Below are 19,528 nucleotides of genomic sequence, written 5' to 3' on the forward strand. Positions count from 1 at the left end.
CTATAGATACCACGGACTGCTAGAAAGACAAATAAACGGGTCCTAGAGCCAGTGACATAAGCAGGGGTTGGGAGTACTACCTGCACCGGGTCACATTCCAGAAGAGGGGTGAAACCCAGTCAGGTCCTCCTGCTGTGGGATAAGAAGGGCCAAGTGCACCCCCTCCTCTGACTTCACTGTGGTGGTGCTGGTCTCTGCATGAGAGAAAATACAAGTCCCAGAATTCCATAGCATTGAGCCATAGCAGTTAAGGCAGTGTCAAACTTCATTATTATAGTGCAGATGCAGCCAAGATCCTGCCGCCCACAAATGCTGATGGAGGATACTTTCTATTGCCCTATGCTGAAATGGCATTCAAGGCGCCATCCTGATATTCTTCAATTTATGCTTCTACTGAATAGGTCAGTACACAGTGTACAATAATTAATAATATTAATACAGAAAAGTTTACAATCATGAGGAAAGGGGAAGGTTGAGTCTTGGGTAGAGATCAGTATAACGTTACTTTTGAAAAATCACAGTTTACTTGTCTTTTTTTTTAAAATAAACTCTTTACTCAAAAAGTTAGTAGCATGTCCCATTTTGTTTACTTTAAAAAATGAAAAAAATAAAAAAATGTATCATACATTCCTCCAAAATGACACACACACCCCAACTTACATTTTAGGAGTAACAAATACATGTGGTGACTTATAGTACACAGTAAAAAGAAAAGTCATGCTGTTACTTCTTAACATTACCAACATCATAATGCAAAAGTAACACATTCCCTCCAGAAGCTGTTAGGGATTCTTCTGGAAATTATATTGAAAGATTGCAATAACAATTATATAGCCAGATTATAATAACAAAATAAGGGATTATTATATAAAGAGCAGAGTCCATACTAAAGGAAAATGTATTTCAGGCTGTGCAGCCTAAGAGTTCTGTTGTCTGTATTCACCAGGGGTGAGCAACTATAGGCCTCCATATTTTCTTGAATTGCAGCTTCCGTCAGTCCTCCCAGCCATCATATCTAATGTGCATGCAAGTCCAACAAATGAGGATGTGTGTGTTCCCCACCCCTGATATACACTGACTAGTTCTTCAGAAATGCATTTCTATGTTGGAGCCTTTGATAAGATTCACGGTCAACCAGCAAGAATGCAGTTCGATCATCTTTCTCCAGGTGTACAGAAGATAGTTATTGATCTTTGTTGTTTTTATTAGCTGCCCTCGAGACGACCTCGATTCATGGTGACCCTGTGGATGAGAAATCTCCAAGACCCCTTGTCCTCTACTGCTCTGCTTAGATCTTATAGATTCAGGCCTGTGATTTCTCTGATTGAGTCCATCCATCTGGCATGCAGTCTTCCTTCCTTTCTACTGCCCTCTACCTTCCCCAGCATCATTGTTTTTCTAATGAGTCATGCCTTCTCATCATGTGGCAAAAGAACAGCAACCTCATTTTGATTATCCTGGCTTCCAGAAAGAGGTCTAATTTGATCTGTTCAAGAACCCATTTGTCATTTTGGCTGTCCACAGTATCTTCAGCACTCTTCTCCAGCACTACAACTCTCAAACACACTGATTTTATTTTTATCTGCTTTCTTCAATGTCCAGCAATCACATCTGTACACGGTAAGGAGGAATTTAGTGCTTAGTTGTACATCTTTACTCTTTAGCATTTTTTCTAGTTCTTTTTATGGCAGCTTTTTTCTGATTTCTTGACTGCAGTCTCCATTCTATTCTATGTTTGATCCAAGCTACAGGAACTCTGGCCCGATACAGGCCAGCCTCTGTGGCAGCCTGTGGGCAGAGTTTGAGCGCAACGTCCACACACTGGATGCCCTAACCCGTCCCCAGGGAGCCATTTGGGCGCATGCCACCATGACGCCCCTCTGGTGTTGCATCCACAGGTTGTAGCACTGAAGGCGCATCATAAAGCCATGCCGCCACAGCTATTGCATCTCTTGGAGGGCGCAAAAAGGAGATACTTTTTATGGCTCCTTTTTGAGCAAGATCAGGGCCATGGTGTGAAGTTACCACAGCCCCAATCTGGCAGTCACTGTTTAACTATTTTGATTTCTTCATTGTCTAGGTTGAATGTATGTACATCCCCTGTGGTCTTTGCAGTGCTGCAATATATAGCTCAATAAGGGTCTAAAAGCAACAGCCACGTTTTGTAGCTACCTGACAAACCCCACAACATAGTAATGTAGTTTGGCAGCATAGCTTAACTGATGGATCTAAAAAATATAACTCAAGCAAAGTTGAAGTAAATTAGCATCTCAGACCAAAACGGGTGGGGAAGCTTTGGCTTTTCAGATGCTTTGATAATTCACATGGGGAATTGGCAAGTGATTGGGGAAGTTAGAGTCAACATCTCTTTTACAACATCCGGAGGACCAGTATTTCTTAAGTCTTGTTATGATGCTTGAAAAATGGCTTAATTTCAGGTCAGACTGACTACCATTGAAGCAAAATTGGTACTAACTTCAGCAATTAAATTCTTGCAGTCCAGGACTGGGGCACCTGTGGCTCTTCAAGTGTTTTGGACTTCCAAATGTCAGAAACCCCATCCAGCATGGTCAAAGATAAGGGATTATGGGAGATATAGTCCAAAGCATCTGGATGGGCAAATATTTCCCAGCAGTGCCTTTTGGAGGATTCCTCTTTTGAGGATGATTAACAGTGCTTAATATTTTATGTCAGCAACTGCATTTTTTGATAATTTTGGCTTGTTTCTTTTGTACTAGATTGAAGTGACTGACATGATTCATACCAGCCTGTTTCTTGTTAATTATTGTGCAATTTGTTATGAACTCCAGCTTAAACAATACAATTGTTGTGCTAATGCCTTGATGTTCATGGGCACACTAAACCTAAGCAGCACCAGTCATTTTTCGCAACCTACAGTAATGGTGATTTAAATACACTTATCTGGGGAAGGATTTCAGAGAAGAGAGAAATGATATAACTGAATCTGGGGTGTAATGTTAGTATATATTATGGATTCTTCAAATGACTGTAGGCAGTTGCAGTTGTTTCTAATATTCACTTCAGATTGTTAAAAACAATGAAATGAAAAATGGATGAGGAAAATCTACACTGAACATGAGTGAAAAGAAAGAGAAGAGCAGGCAGATTCTTAAATGTTTTTATTTTTACAATTATATTCTACCTTTCTGCCCAAAAATGGAACTCAGGGTAGCTGACAAGAGTAAAGTTCAAATAAAAACAAACGACATTAAATCAGATAAATAGATTAAGTTAAAAACAAATCAGAGTACATAAATATATTGAGTATATATCAGATGTTATATATGCAAACACTTGGTGGAGACACTATTAGAAATTCCAGAACCATTATTCAGAGCCAGAAGAAGTCATATCCATGCGAGAAAGAAATAGCTTTAATAATCAAATCTTGATTTGACTGGAACTGAACCTGGACTTCTTAGTGAGGTTACAAACCTTCCTGGCTATCTTTGAATTGCAAATGGATATTAAATTAAATTTAAAATGATTTGTAAATGGACATTAAAATTCTTTGAATTGCAAATGGACGTTAACTTTCCTTGACTTTGAAAATGTACCAGAGACCACATGGCCAAAGTGGAGGTGCCAGCCTACAGATAGCCCTCCCATTACCATCTGAACTAAGACCAGAAACAGAAAATGCAGGCCTATGACTAACATCTTCCATTTCTTTCTCCTATTTGCCTGATGAAGAAGCCAGTGTGACTTCGAAAGCTTGCAATATATAATTGTGCACGTAGGCCCAATAAAGATATTGTTGTATGGATGGGATTGGATTTACTATATGGCCAACATGGCTAGCCCTACTAGATGTCTCCTTGACTATCTGTTGCCTTAATCTTGATTTACTGGGAAACGTGTGTAGTTGCTTTTAATAACGTTCCAACACGCACTCTGCATATTCTCAAGAGAAACTCTGAATAAGGGTTTAGCAACATGTTACCTTTCCTGTTATGAAGCCAGTTCTGCCACAAGGCCTTTTGGAAGTTGTGGATTCTGAAATGGCAAAGAAAGCACCAAGGTCCAGAAATCACACAGGTTTACTGAAGGGGGAAAGCCCCCTGCTGCCTTTCTGTGTCTATTGCGGCCAATGTCCCCAACAAATTGGCAGGGGAAGGAGCAGGGGACATTAGCTGCCAAGAGGACAATAAATACATAAATGAAGGACACAGTTGCCTCCCGGTTTTGGGGGATTCTCTGTGTAAGGTACTCTGGCTCCCTTCTTCCATTTCATGACCACCCAACAAAACAAATCAAAAACCACAGGCCAGCCATGAAAGCTGCTGAGGGTCATAAACACACACACACACACACACACACACACACACACTGCAGCTCAAAGACCGTGTGAAGTTCAGCAATTTGCATTTCTAATGGCTACACATGCTTGTTTACTCAGTGAGTTTGCCAACACACAACAGTAGTCACTAGGGAGTTTATCAAACAGGACGGGAGGCTCTCAATTTTGAAAGAGAAGATAGTGAGGTCAATTTGAAAATTCACGCAGTTGCATGATTACTTGTCACACCTTACATTCGCTGTAATGGCCTCCCCGAACGCAACCCAGGTTCTGTGCAAAGTAAGCCATCACATCAGTGGGTTCTTAATTGCGAACTGGCACCCTTGCGCATGCTCAGTGAGACTCCAGATTACTGGAGCATCTCATATTTAGGAGAGAGAGAGAGGAACCAAGGAACCCTAAAACTTACAAAAGAGGTTGGAAAGGGGGGTGGGTGGGAAGGATGGTTGAAAGAACATGCTCTATTCACGTTAAAACGAGCATATATTCACTCTTGTCACGTTAAAACGTGAATATAATGGTTATTCAATAGCTCCTGGTCCATGCCTCTTAATTAGCAGGCAGCAACCCCCCCCCCCCCCATCTCTGCAATGCTGAAGGACAAGCGGAAGCAGAATTGAAGTGGAATTGCAGTGTGGCTTCATGGGAAAGCCCCCTTCCAGATTGGGGGGGGGGGAGAAACCAGGACCAAAGGAGACATGCACATCACACCAAACAACAATGCACTGAGTATGAAGATGCCTAGGAACAGGGTTTGTGACTTCGCTAGTTCACTGGATTTACTTAACTGTGGATTGACACGATTGCATTCGGAGTGTGTTCAGACTGCCAGCGATCACGTGTGGTAACCTTTCACGCAATAACGTGAATACGCATGATTCTGTTCAGGATGACACTGGATTATACTTCCAATTTCAGTCACCGTGCTAGGAGCAGCCCATTGGAGGCTTCTCGTTCTCCACATGGTCACCCTTAAACACAGGCTCTTCCCAGTTGCAGTATTGTTCTGCTTCTTGGAGAGCAGAGCAGACATTGCTGCCTCCACCTCTGCAGAGGAAGGCCCTTTGAACAAATCTTTCTAAGAAATCTTATGGCCTTGTCGTCGTATGCGGCTTCAGGTTGTTTCTGACTTATGGCCACCCTATGCTGGGGTTTTCTTGGCAAGAGAGTTCAGAGGAGGTTTGCCATTGCCTTCCCCTGAGGAGGCTGAGAGAGCGTGACTTGCCCAAAGTCACCCAGTGGGTTTCATGGCTGAGCTGGGAATCAAACCCTAGTCTCCAGTCATCTCCTCCTCCTCCTCCTCCTCTTTATTTATATCCCACCCTTCTCCTAGATCGCCACCAGCTGCTGCCACACTGCAGACATAACACAGGTTGAAACCGCTTTAACTTCCAGGGCTCCATCCTATGGAATCCAGGGACCTGTTGTGGCACCAGAGCCCTCTGGCAGTGGAGGGTAAACATCTCACAAAACTACCAATCCCAGAATTCCATAGCACTGAGCCAGGGCAGATAAAGTGGCATCAAACTTTCTGCAGTGAGACCTTTGGCAAGGTTCTTGGGTGGAGGCAAAGGCTTCCATGGCCGGCGTCCATAGTTTTGGGTGGGTTTTTTGGGCCATGTGGCCATGCTCTAGAAGGGTTTCTTCCTGACCTTTCCTCACCCACTTCATCACTCCTCCTCACCCAGGGTCACACGGTAGATAGATAGATAGATAGATAGATAGATAGATAGATACCCCCACTCTCTTCCAGGTTAGCATTCTCTGAAGATGCCAGCCACAAAGCCCGAAAACCCCACAAAAAACTATGTCAGTTCCTGCTGCCTCTGAAATATAGCCAAAAAGCCCAGAATTCCACGACATGGAGCCGTTGTGACGGTTAAAGCGGTATCAAGCCGCGTTAATTCCGCAGTGTAGACGCAGCCCCAGAGCGTTAAAAGGATCTGCAGTGCAGCGCCGACTACAATTCTCTCGGTGCCCGCCTCCAAAGGCTCAACTCCACCCCTGTTTTGCATAACCCCGCCCATCCTCCTCCTCATAGGTTGGGGGCCCACGCAGCCCCGCCCTTTCTCCAAGTCTCGCGAGAGTCTGGAGGAGGAGGAGGAGGGGTCCCGCACCACTCCGCTCCACACTGCAGCCGGACTTGGGGCCGAGGCTCGAGAGTGGCGGAGGCCTTAAAGTTAAGGCGGCGGGGAGAGGAGCAGGCGCAGCAGGCGCAGCAGCAGCAGCGTCTCTCCTTCACATACCTATATATATTCTTGAGGTGAGTTGCCTCGACTCCTCTCATAACTACCCCTCCCCTCAAGAAAAAAGAAAAAAAAAGAAGGGAACTCCTCCAGGACTTGAGAGAGGTGGGTTCCGCCCTCAACGTGATTGGCGGGGCGGTTGGGCCAATGAGCGCCTCCGTTCGGTGCGTGAGTGGCGGCCGGCGGGGCCAATGAAAGAGAAAAAGGGCCTCAGCGAGAGCCCTCCTCCTGTCTTTTTGCGGGTGGGCGGGGCCTGCGAGTTAAGCTCAGGGAAGGGGCTCGGGCGGTGGCTGGATGGGGAAAGAGTGATGGACAGGAGCGCGCCCGCGCGCGACAGTAAGCGCGCGAGAGGCCAGGAGCGCGCCCAAGCCAAAGGCGTGCGCGCGCGCAGTGGGAGGGGGGCGTTTGGGCTTCATGGGGGGCACACTTTCCTTGGAAAGAAGGGGCTTTGGGAGACCTGGCTGTGGTATTCTGTGCAGGAAGACAGGGACAAGGAGACTTCCTGTGTGCCTCCACAAGTCCTTCCTCCCCCCCCCCCATGTAACACTTTGACCCTAAGGCCAACATGTATTTGTTTTTATTATTATTATTATTATTTATTGAGAGTATTTATAGTGAGGCTGGGAGAGTGTGATTTGCCCCCAAGTCACCTAATTGAATAAAAATCATCATCATCATCATCATATAATTTATTTATATTCCACCTTTTCCCAAAGGAATCGAGGCAGATTGCAAAACATGATCAATATAACAAACAATAATACATTAGGATATCCCCTTACATCATTGCATAACAACAAAACAACATAATAACAACAGTTCAATAGTTATACAAAAGGTGATACAAACTACAAATTACACAATAACACAATATAACATAATAATCAAAGCATCATATATATAGACACAGTAGACACATCCTCGCTTATCCTCCTGCCCTGAGGCCTTGCCCACTCAACAACAGACCAACATGCAGATTAACACACAGGGGTGTTTGCTGTGTTGGCCATTTAGCAAACGGCTAACAAAAACCCCATCTGAAATGCGCAGTGTACTCGTTGTGAGCTTCAAGTGGAGCTTTAGAAGCTTGCAGCGAGTATTGTGCGTTTCAGTAGGCCAACACACAGATTAACATGTAAATCGCTTCATCTCAGCCAACTATGACACAGTATATATACACACACACCCCTCTCTTCCATGCTAGTATTCTCTAGCCACAGATGTTGGGGAAACATCAGGAATAAACTCTTCCAGAACACAGCCACATAGCCCAAAAACCCCACCAAAAACTATGGATCCGAGCCATGAAAGCCTTCAGCTTCACTTCCGTGTCTGAGCAGGAGGGGGATTTGAACCCTGTTTTCCAGAAGCCTAGTCCAGCGCTCAAGCCACTATACCACATTGGCTTGAAATACATACACATACATACATACATTATTATGTGGCTTCTGACATGGCCTGACCCTAAGGCAAACATATCATGTGATTTTCTTGGCAAGTTTCTTCTATCGTCTCTCACTATCGTCCTCATAGGACAGTCATCCTCTGAGGATGAGAGAGTGTGACTTGCCCTAGGTCACCCAGAGGGTTTACATGGCTGAGACAAGATTTGAACCCTAGTCTCCAGAGTTATAGTCCCAGCACTCAAGCCACTACACAACACTGGCTCCTACATACATACATATATGCATATGAGTGTCCCTGCCTTGGCTACTATTACGCAAGAACATTTCATGTTTCCCCAAGTTTGCTAAGTTTGAGAGGGATATGAAAGGTGGGTTCCAAGCTTTGGAAGAGTACTTCCCAAAAGGCCCATGGTGTCTCTATTCTCTTATTTCCTTTCCCTCACGAACCATGCAGGCTCAAGTCCTCCCTTCTGTGCTGTCCAGGAGGAGCAGGTAAGTGAGCATGCGCAGCTGCTGCTGTCATTGCTTCCAAGAAGTAGTTGGTTCTCCCTCTGCTCTTATGTTCCTGGGCCTTGTTGCTGATGGGATGTGCTAAGGATGCTGACTGGAGAGAAGAGGCAAATTGAGTTTTCAGTGCCACCATTGCTTCCTTGCTTGTTCACACTTGAAGCAACTCCTGCTTTTGTTCATGTGGCAGCCCTTCTGTCTGGACACAAGGGGGAGAAAGCTGCTGAATGAACGGAAGAAATGCCACTTGCCTTCCTGATTTGGACAAGATTGCAGTGGAGGAGAGGTCTTGTGACTATTGGTGTAGGAGGTGGCCACGTAGCTGTACACACCTTTTACAGACCCCCAAAAAGCAGTGGTGATGGCCTCTAGTAAGCTGTATGAGTGGGCCTTTCTAGCTTTACAAGAAAGGGGCTCCTTCACCTTCAGCCAACTAGGTGATGGAGCAGTGGGTTTGTCTGCAAGCAGTCACTCATTTTCTGAAATGTAAGGATTAGATTTGGGCTTTCTCAGCATGACTTGTGGGGACAGAGATAGAAAAACCTGGTCTAAAAGGGTTATGAATCAGGCAAATGTTAGTGAACTAAGCAGACATTGAGTTCTCTAATTGAGAGCCAGTGTGGCATAGTGGTCTGAGTGTTGGGCAATAGCAATAGCAAATACATTTCTATACCGCTTATCAGTGCACTTAAGAACTCCCTAAGTGGTTTACAATGTGTAAGCGAATTGCTCCTGACAAGCTGGGTACTCATTTTAGCAACCTTGGAAGCATGCAAGGCTGAGTTGACTCTGAACCCTTGGCTGGTATTGAACTCACAACGTTGAGGTTTGTGCATGAGTGGCTTCAGAACAGGCATTTAACCACTGCACCACCAGGACTCTTACTATGACTCTTGAGACCGGGGTTTAATTTCCAGCTTGGCCATGAATCCCACTGGGTGACCTTGGGCAAGTCACATGTTCTCAGCCTCAGAGGATGGCAATGGCAAATTATCTCTGAAAAAGCTTGCCAATAAAACTCCATGATAGGTTCGTTTTAGGATTGCTATAAGTCAGAAATGACTTGAAAGTACACAGCAGCAGCAGCAGCAGCTAATTAAATTGTAACCCTTTTGACTACCGTAAATAGCCACACTCTACAAAGGAGTGGAGGCAGCGATTGCTGGCTTCCCTGATTTGGCAACACCAAATAATGAAGGTGGCCACAAAGTGCAGTTGCAGCAAGCTCCACTGTTTTTTAGTGGACAACATGGTGATTGAGAGGCCCAATCTCCATGCCATGCACCCAGTGAGCAATGGAGATCGAGAATGTTCCTTACTTGCTTACATGTGGAGCAGCCACCTCTAATCACTTATTTGTTCCCTTTAGGTGGACTGTAGGCAGCAGTATCAAAGCGTATTGGAGGGGTGGGTGTCTGCTCCTGTGCAGTGCGTGGCTAGATAGTTGGTGGCAATTATAAAATCCCATCAAGTTCTCTGCTCTCGTCAGCTTCCTACTGGTGCTAATCTCTGCTTCCATTCCTACATCTCAGGGGATACAGCAGGTGACCGTGTGAGAAATTTCATGTAGACTATAGATTGTAGACAGCCAGTATGGTGTACTGATTTGAGCATTGGACTAGGACTCTGGCGACTAGAGTTTGAATCCCGGCTCCGCCATGTAAACCAAGTGGGTTACCTTGAGCAAGTCACACCCTCTCAGCCTCAGAGGATGGCAGTGGCAAACCTCCTCTGAATTAATTTACCAAGAAAACCCTGTGATTGGTTCACCTTAGGGTTGCTATAAATCAGAAGCAATGTGAAGGCACACAGCAACAACAATACATTGTACAGTATCTTTTACAACAACAATATGTTGTACACAGATGTTTCTGGGACAATTCTGACCTGAGTTGAATGTCTGGGTGTAGGGCATTAGCAGTGCAAAAGACAAAATAACCATTAATTCCCCAAACTGGAATAAGAGTATCTATTTGAGAAATGTTAACATAAACCCATCAGTTCAGCCTCTCTTTGTTGGATGGGCCTTCTTAAAGTTAACTTCTAAAGTTAAGAAGGCTACACATTCTTGCTGGTTGGTTTTGCTGAAAATTCTTTGGAAGAGATTATCATTTCTGTTTGCTTCTTACATATCCACAGAACTGTGTTAAAAAGGCATCATTCATAATTGGCTAGTTTTATCTAATTTTATTGGGAAGCAAGTAGTACTTGTCAGCTGAGGCAGCCCATCTGTTTTTCCCATGCTCCATCTTAAAACAAATAGCCTCAGTAGAACCATAGAATCATAGAGTTGGTAGAGATCACAAGGACATCACAATCAAGGCATCCCTGACAGATTACCATCCAGCCTGTTTAAAGACCTCCAAAGAAGGAGACCCCACCACTGTCTGAGGGAGTGTGTTCCACTGTCGAACAACCCTTACTGTCAGGAAGTTCTTCCTAATGTTGAGGTGGAATCTCTTTTCCTGTAGCTTGCATCTATTGTTCCAGGTCCTGTTATCTGGAGCAGCAGAAAACAAGCTTGCTCCCTCCTCAGTATGACACTTCTTCAAATGTTTAAACAGGGCTATCATATCATCTCTTAACCATCTCTTCTCCAGGCCAAAAATCCCCAGTTCTCTAAGTTGTTCCTCATAGGGCATGGTTTCCAGGCCCTTCACCATTTTAGTCACCCTCCTTTGAACACGCTTCAGTTTCTTAATTTCCTTTTTGAATTGTGCCCAGAACTGGACACAGTATTCCAGGTGGGTCCTGACCAAAGCAGAATAGAGTGGCACTATTACTTCCCTTGATCTAGACACTATACTTCTGTTTATGCAGCCGAGAATCGCATTGGCCTTTTTAGCTGCTGCATCATACTGTTAACTCATGTTCAACTTGTGGGTCTACTTGGACTCGTAAATCCCTTTCACAGGTAGTCTTGTTAAGCCAGATGTCCCCCATCCTATATCTGCATTTCATTTTTCTGCAGAAGTGCAGTATCTTACATTTCTCTGTGTTGAATATCATTTTGTTAGCTTTGGCCCAGCTTTCCAGTTTGTTCAGGTCATTTTGAATTTTGATCCTCTCCTATGGGGTATTAGGTACTCCTCCTAATTTGCAAATTTGATAGGTATGCCCCCAGATCTGTCATCCAAGTCATTGATAAAGATGTTGAACAGCACTAGGCCCAGACAGAGCCCTGTGGCACTTCATTGGTCACCTTTCTCCAGGATGAAAACGTTCGGGCGGTCAAACAGTTACAAATCCATTTAACAGTTACTTTGTCTAGCCCACATTTCACTAGCTTGTTTGCAAGAATGTCATGGAGAACCTTGTCAAAGGCCTTACTGAAATCAAGATATACTATATCCACAGCATTCCCTTCATCTACCAAGCTGGTAATTTTACAGTGCGCCCTCCCCTTAAGCAGGGATCCATTCCGGATCCCTCCTCGTACGGGGAAATCAGTGTATGCTGAAGCCCCATAGGAAGTAATGGAGCTCTATGGCCCGCACACGGCCCATTAGTTCTTCCATGGTGAGTGGCGGGCTCTTCCGGCGTGGCTTTCAGCATATGCTGAAAGCCGCGTATGGCGCACCCACGTAAAACATGGGCGCACTGGATCAAAAAAAGAGATCGGATTTGTTTGGCATGACTTGTTTCTCTGAAGCCATGTTGGCTTTTTGTGGTTATGGCATTGCCTTCTAGTTGTTCACAGACTCTCTATTTAATGATTTGTTCTAGAATCTTTCGTATTGATGTCAGGCTAACTCAGTGCTTCTCAATTATTTTCTGTCATGCCCCCCCCCCCCCCAGGAAGAAGAAAACATTTCGCGTCCCCCGCGCGACTGTAAATAGTATCATTTGTCTATAAAATTGGTCAAACGAGCCCCCCTTTACGGAGCCTCGCACACCCCCTGGGGGTTGCGCCCCACTATTTGAGAAGTACTGGGCTAACTGGACGATAATTGTTGGGATCCTCTCTTTTCCCCTTTTTGAAGATGGGGACAATGTTTTTTGGGATATAGAGTCACAAGGAAAATGTACAATGTGGGTTTTAATAGTAACCAGGCATAAAAGGGTTACTGTGAGCCGTAATGATTAGGCATTTAAGCAGGAAGTGACATCAAGAGATAGTCAACAAGTGCTGTAAAGTCCTGTAGGGATGCTGCTAGTCTGAGAAGTCACTCAGGAGGAGGGTGGCTGGATCCTTTGTGACCCCAGAGGAAGAGGCAAGGCCTAGTGGGCCTTTGCTAGAGTAATGACAAGCATTTTACCCCAAAGTGGGTTGCTATTAGTGTGGATGATGAATGGTGGATGGTGTCGATATATATATCGTTGCACACAGTGGAACTTCTGCTAAGAATAAAAGCCTCCTCTGAGAGAAGATTACAGTGTCGCTTTGCTCATTGAGAAAGGGAGAGGTGTTTCTCCAGCTCACAAGCTGCTGACAACAGTCACGAAGGGGGAAAATCTGGTGCCAAACGTTGACGTGTTGCCTCATGCGCTGCACAACATCATCAAAAGCGTTTTAACATGTTTGCCCTCCTCCAGTCTGCTGGGACTTCTCCTGTTCTCCAGGAGTTCTCAAAGATTTTTGCCAATGGCTCCGATATTACATTTGCCAGCTCTTTTAATACTCTTGGATGTAGTTCATCAGGTCCTGTAGACTTATATTCATTTAGATTAACCAGATTAATTCTGTGATGAATTCCCCCTACTCTGTCCTCTGCTCCATTATCCTCAGGTTGAGCACCCTTTTCCTTCTCTGAGAACAATGAGGCAAAGATAAGTGTTGAGTAATTCTGCCTTTTCTCTGTCCCCTGTTAGCATTTTGCCATCTTCTCCACACAGTGGCCCTACCATTTCCTTTTCATGTGGACATACCCCCCAAAGCCCTTTTTATTGTTTTTAACCTCTCTAGAAAGCCTGAGTTCATTCTGCGCTTTAGCTTTTCTGACTTTACCCCTACACAGGCTCGCTATTTGTTGAATTCCTCTTTGGTGATTCCCCCCTTTTCCATTTGTTATACATGTTCCATTTAAAACCTAGCTCAGTTGAAAACACATTAGCCATCCATCCTGGTTTCTTGAGATACCTCCCATTTTTCCTCCTTATTGGAACTGTTTGGAATTGTACCTTCAGTATCTACCTTTTGAGAAACTCCCATCTGCCCTGAACTCTCTTCGCTAGTATTTCTGACCATGGGATCACCCTTAGTATTTCTCTACGTTTACTAAAATGAGCTCTCCTAAAGTCTAGAATGTGTGTCTGACTATGCTTGGCTTCTCCTTTCCACTGTATAACAAACTCCAGGAGAACATGGTCACTCCCACCTAAGGATCCCATCACTTGTACCCCATTAACCAGGTCATCCCTCTTGGTTAGGATTGGATCTAAAATAGTAGTGGCAATAAAAATTGGTTCTGTTTATTAAGACAGTAGTACATTGTTGGTTAATGCCTTGTCGTAAACATTATGAGAGGTATTAAAGTCAGATTATATGGTTCCTGCAGTACACCTATTGTTTTAATCAAACTGACAAGGACTTATTTTTTTCAGTGACAGGGCTGTCTTTAACCATATTTGCAATGTGGCATAGTGGTTTGAGTGTTGGACTGTGATTCTGGAGAGCAGGGTTCGATGCCCAGCTTGGGCACGAAACCCACTGGGTGACCTTGGACAAGTCACACTCTCTCAGCCTTGCCAAAAAAAACCAGGTTAGGGTTTCCATAAGTCGGAAATTACTTCAAGGCACACAACAACAACAACAACAACAACAAACTGATAATATAATTCAAGTTTGGGTTATTTGAAGTCAAACTCTTCACAGCTGACCTCATTGATTACAGCTCTGCTGGCCTATATTCTTATTCAGTGAAAATAGCAGATACGATAGGTGAATGAGGTCAAGGCAGGGTTTTTTCCCAAGCTAGCTTATGTTTGAGGTTGGATTTGAACTTTGGGTTTTCTGGGATTTCTCTTATAGTTCTTCTCCTTCATCACTATTTTTCATGTAACTACAAGGGTTAATGCACAAGCATTTCCTGTCTGCCAATGGTTAGGTTACACTGTACACTTCCTAATTACTAATCTGCATGGGAAAGAGAATTGACAGTCAGTGGAGCATGAGAGATGAAATCTTGTATGCATTTAAATAAGAGTGGAGTTCCAAAAAACAACAATCTGGAAACTTCAATGCAGTTTCAGTCTGCAAAGAAACTGTTGTAAAATGTGTTCAGATTCTATTAGCTATAGTTAAATATTGAGGTTATTCAACTTTGAATGCCTGGCTTGATGGTTACATATTGTGTAAATGAATCTATGTCCTAAATGATTTCCAGTTCTTCTAATTATGATCCTTTTGGTTGTCGGTTTGCAAAAAGTCTGTAGTAACATACAGTTATCTGAATAATGTTTGTTTGGTGGGCACAAAAGGATAGACCCAGACATTGACTGTCATTGAGCAGCAAAAATAGAAGTTACTTGTTCAGTTCTACCTGTGTGAAGAAAAAATATAGATCTGATTATTGACTTTGGTGCCCAGAAAAATAAGAGAATGTGAATATGAACGTATGGATGTCAGGCCACAACAAAACTTGTCCTGTTCATGACCAGGCCTGTCAACTTATATGCCCTGTGAAAACATCTATGTGGGCGCAGAGACCAAAATGTTTACCCACTCTGTCTAGTCTGCAGAGTTGTATATTTTGCCAATTATGGGAAGCATCTATTCTAGAATCATAGCAGAGATGGAAATACCCTAGGTGCCTGGTTGCTAGTTTGCCTAAATGTTTGGTGACAACCCTTGGGGTAGGAATTAACCTTTCTTTAACCTATGTGGTTCTTAATTCTCCTTGTTTATCCTTTGCAGATGCAAATGAGAAGTTCTGTGCACAACTGATTAAATCTTTTGTGTATCTGTGGTTCTCATCTGGATGAATAAGAGAACATGACAGAGGGGTCAGTCTGCTTAAAGTCTGCTTGCCTTTTTGTCTAACAGGTAGAATATCTTATCATGAAAGAAAAGTTGCTTCAGGCGTCTAGTATAGCACATATAATCAAAGCTTTCTATTCAGTAGTGAATGACATGGCTATTCTGTTTCTGTACCTCCTCTGTCCTAAATAATAAGAATATTTTTCTTATAAAATCTTTCAGCTTCGTATGTTGCTGTCTAGATTGAGAGATGTGAAGGGTGAAGATAAGAAACAAGTTTTCTCTTCACGCCTTAAAAAGAGCACAGAAAACAACACTTGAAAAAGTGTTCTCACTATGATAATCCCAAACTGTACCAATTAATCCTGAAACATGTCCAGGTGCATCTGAATGGGTGTGAAAACAAAGACATACCTAGTTTTGATTGTGATCTTATGTTGCATATAATTCCACAGAAAACAGTAGCCCTCAATTTTATTGCCTGCCTAATGCATAAACAGCATGAGTCATTAATGGAACATCAACCCCCTGAAAGGGGAAAATGTGCCAGCTCTTTTTCAGACCACAGAGTCTTCCTTGCTGATCATTCATTCATCTCAATAGGAATGGAGGCAGACAGCTGTTAGAAATTCTGATGGGCACAACACCACCATTTGCAGATAGGAGGAACATAAGGGACACAGTATGTACAAAACAGAAAAATGCATACACAACACCTGTTCTCTTGTCAGGTCTTTCTCATCATATTTAAACATTAGCCTAGTAGCCATAGATGACCATGAACTTAATTCAAGCTTGAAGATGAAGGGTGGAGCATACTGTCATTCTCTTTGTCTAGCACGGAAATTAAGCAGGCTTCCAGAGAAGGAAGATGTTCTTATCTGTGTGTAGAACAACAGCACCACTTACTGCAGCTGGAAAGACACAGCCTACAGCACAACTGCTCCCAGGTATTGAGGGAGTCCTTGAAAAAGTGTTGTCTCAAAAACGCTCTTCTCTGCCCCCTCCATCAGGCCTTGGTGGCTAGTAGTGGCAGGCAATAGCAGAGCCAGGTAACCTGAGGAGTGCTAACTTTCCACAATACTTCAAGAGTGACAGTGTGTGGAAGCACTGTGTGAAACTAAAACAATGGTGGGATGTTGTTGTTGGAATTTTATGTAAGCCATTCTGATTGTTTGTAAACAGAGAAGTGGGATAGAAATTATTATGATTATGATAATGATAATGATAATGATGATGATGGCTGGATCCTGCCACCTGGCATTATTTGGAGTGCCAGCATAAGCAAACAAATTTAAGGAGGCAACCCAGGATAGGGTCCAACAGTATGCCCTGCCACCTGCCTGAGTGTGCTGATGCCATCGTTATTCTTCATCCCTCTTTTCCCAGCCTCTAACAGACAAACACTGGGGCAGTGGTGGCTGGTAACTTTGGTGGGCTTATTTACAAGGCTGTTGAAATAGTTCTGCTTGGCCACGGCTGATACAAATCCTAAAAAGCAATGCAAAAAAGCTACTTGTCTTATGCTTGTGCCACTTGGGTACCGCAAAGACTAAATTTAAGAGTATAGAGCAGGTTGGTACGAAACTTGATATGCATACTGAAGGAATGCCAGTTGTACAGTCAACCCTCCATATCCATGGATTCTGTATCCATGAATTCAACCATCCACAACTTAAAAATATTTTCTTTCTCTCAATATATATATATATATATATATATATATATATATATATATATATTCATTCATTCATTCATTCATTCATTCATGGGTGGCCCTGTAATCAAACCCAGTGGATACTAAGGACCCACAGTATGGTTATTATGGTTATTGGAACTAAATAATGAACATAAATGTCCCTTTGTTTGAAGTCTCCAGTCACTAGGTGGCAAATTTCCCTAACCAGCACATAAGCTTTCAGTCAATACAATGTGAAATCAGAGAGGAGAGATCCTCAAAAAACCACCATATAGGAAGGTGGAGGACAAAACCCCTTTCAGCTAGCGAGGAGGGTTGCACTATGCAAGTCATAATGCTCAGTACTCCCAGCAGTTATGGCTTTACTCCCAAGTGGTATCTCATTGGCAGCTGTGTAACCACTATTTGACTAGAGAGAGCATCCTGTGCAAAAACAAATGTAGCTGTTTTATGTTGATAAGCTGAGTACTGCATAGTAAGAGGTACAGGCCACTTATTTCTATGGGGAAGCTTCCCTCAGAGGTAGTCAAGAAGTATGCCTGTGATGCCAAAGTCTGTGGTTTCAATAGCATAGGAAGGAACAGTGTGTCCAGCTCTGACATCTGTGTAAAATTGCTGCTCAAGCTAAGGCCTTTTCTACATGGGCATCTAGATACTAATTAGAAAGAAAATATATCAGTGACTTGTGGCTGCTATTTGGCTCTAGAGTCTTCTGTGACTTGGCAGATAGGATAAAATAAGAGGTGGCCCTTATCCTACTGCTTTCCTGCCAAAGCTTAGAGTAAGAAAGAGAAACCTATCTCCTGAAAACATGATCCTGCCCATTGAGAGTCTGAGGCTGCCTTACCAATTAGGAGAGGGAGATACTGTTATCTTTGAGTGATTAAAGATGGTGTGGGGAAAATCGCTTTCCTATTCTTAATTCCCTGTCCTGCACATCATGTCTTGCTATTTATTTACTGGGGCCGGAACAGGCTCTAGTATCATAGACATAACCTGATGTTGTCTGAGGGAAGCTTCCCCATAGGAATGTGTAGGTGAAACAAAATGTTCTCTATGGATGCTTCTAGGATGCCAGGAAGGGCTGGCAAAGATAATTTGGCTGCCCTCTTTTCATCTAAGGAAGAGGATGAGGGGAAAACCTGGTGCCCAGCTGAAATGCAATGTAGAAATGCTCCACTTGGTTCTTAGGAGTGGAATCTGATATCGGTGTGTGTGACTTCTCATTCCTATTTTCCCTCACCTCTGACCTAGAGGCATATAGCAAACATAACCTCAGCATCCTTGAAACTAGCTCACACTTAAATACAATGCAGGCAGTGGACTGGCTTGTGCTGATCTCTCAGGGTGGGGTGGCCTTCCTTTTGGTTTTGCTTCCTTCAGAGATGACCCACCACCTGGAGCATGCAGTACCTACCTTTAGTAAGAGATGACTGGAAGCAGCTTAGGGAGCCTTGTCTATTAAGTGAGAATTCTTCACCTAAGCCAGTTGTGTCTGTCTAGGAGTGGCTTGTAGTTCTCCTCAGCAAAATAAGGAAGTAATGAGGCTAAATGTGCTATAGATTAGATACATTGGACTTCTACACACGTCATCCACAGAAAATGTCATTGGGCCTGCTGGTTGGGATGAACAGAGTTGTAGTCTAGCATACCTGGAAAGTGCCAAGTTCTGGAAGACTTGTACAGATGATCAGACACAGCTATTGCCCCAGGTAAGGAATGAACTCTCTTGATAGTATAGTCTAACAGGCTTAGTATAGGCTTCCATTGTGTTTTGTCTTGCAACAATTCTGTCCCACCTCCACCGCCCTGCTCTTGGAACTGGGGCTGTTTCAGCACATTGAATAGTAACAGTCATGTAAACAACATTGGGAGACTCTCATTTGAAAACTGATTATCCAGGGTGGATTTGTTCAGGAAGCTGGCTCTAGGGAACAATTAGAGCCAAACTTAAAGTCTGTTCTTCCCATTTCACTTAATTTATTAGCCACAGGTTTCAGTATTTCTCAGGTGTTTCTAAAACCTTCAGCAATCAAATCTATGTGGAATTCTTTGGTTGCTACCTTCCCCCTCCCATTTAGATTTCCATATGGTTGAAAGAATTAAGCCTTGTCTGCCCACAAAATTACTGTAGATTAAAAGCATAACTGTGAACAAGTTATTGTTCAGCTTGCCACTTATATTTGGTTTTGATGCAGTGTTTTGGGCTAAACCCAGTTTTCCTAGATAAAATTGACATAAACCTACACATAAACCAAAATAAGTGTTAACACATGGTTTTGCACTGCGTGTGTTTTTGTATCAGAAATGGGTGTGTAGCTGCATTGGAGAAAGCTAATGGGATTTCAGGCTTTGCTTACACATAGGATTATCTTTGAACTCTGATTAATTCCTGTTTTCATTTGTTCAGAGCTTTCTGACCCTCATAAT

At 43.3% G+C, this 19,528-nt stretch overlaps 1 protein-coding gene across 2 annotated transcripts in view; it reads left to right on the forward strand.

The window, feature by feature from the left end:
- Window positions 1–6,441: 6,441 nt before the first annotated feature.
- The window catches only part of LOC149322674 (cyclic AMP-dependent transcription factor ATF-7), a 134,184-nt gene continuing 121,097 nt past the window's right edge, over window positions 6,442–19,528 (forward strand). Inside the window, exon 1 of one of the 2 annotated variants that reach the window (XM_089481287.1) lies at window positions 6,442–6,672. The gene's annotated coding sequence lies outside the window, so the exon portion shown is untranslated. The remainder of the gene's footprint in view (window positions 6,673–19,528) is intronic. The other variant, XM_089481294.1, reaches the window with a different exon arrangement.

This window comes from Sceloporus occidentalis, unplaced genomic scaffold (assembly GCF_023333645.1).
Source record: "Sceloporus occidentalis isolate IW3139 unplaced genomic scaffold, rSceOcc1.0.p SCAF_1, whole genome shotgun sequence".
In the NCBI taxonomy this organism is placed as follows: domain Eukaryota; kingdom Metazoa; phylum Chordata; class Lepidosauria; order Squamata; family Phrynosomatidae; genus Sceloporus; species Sceloporus occidentalis.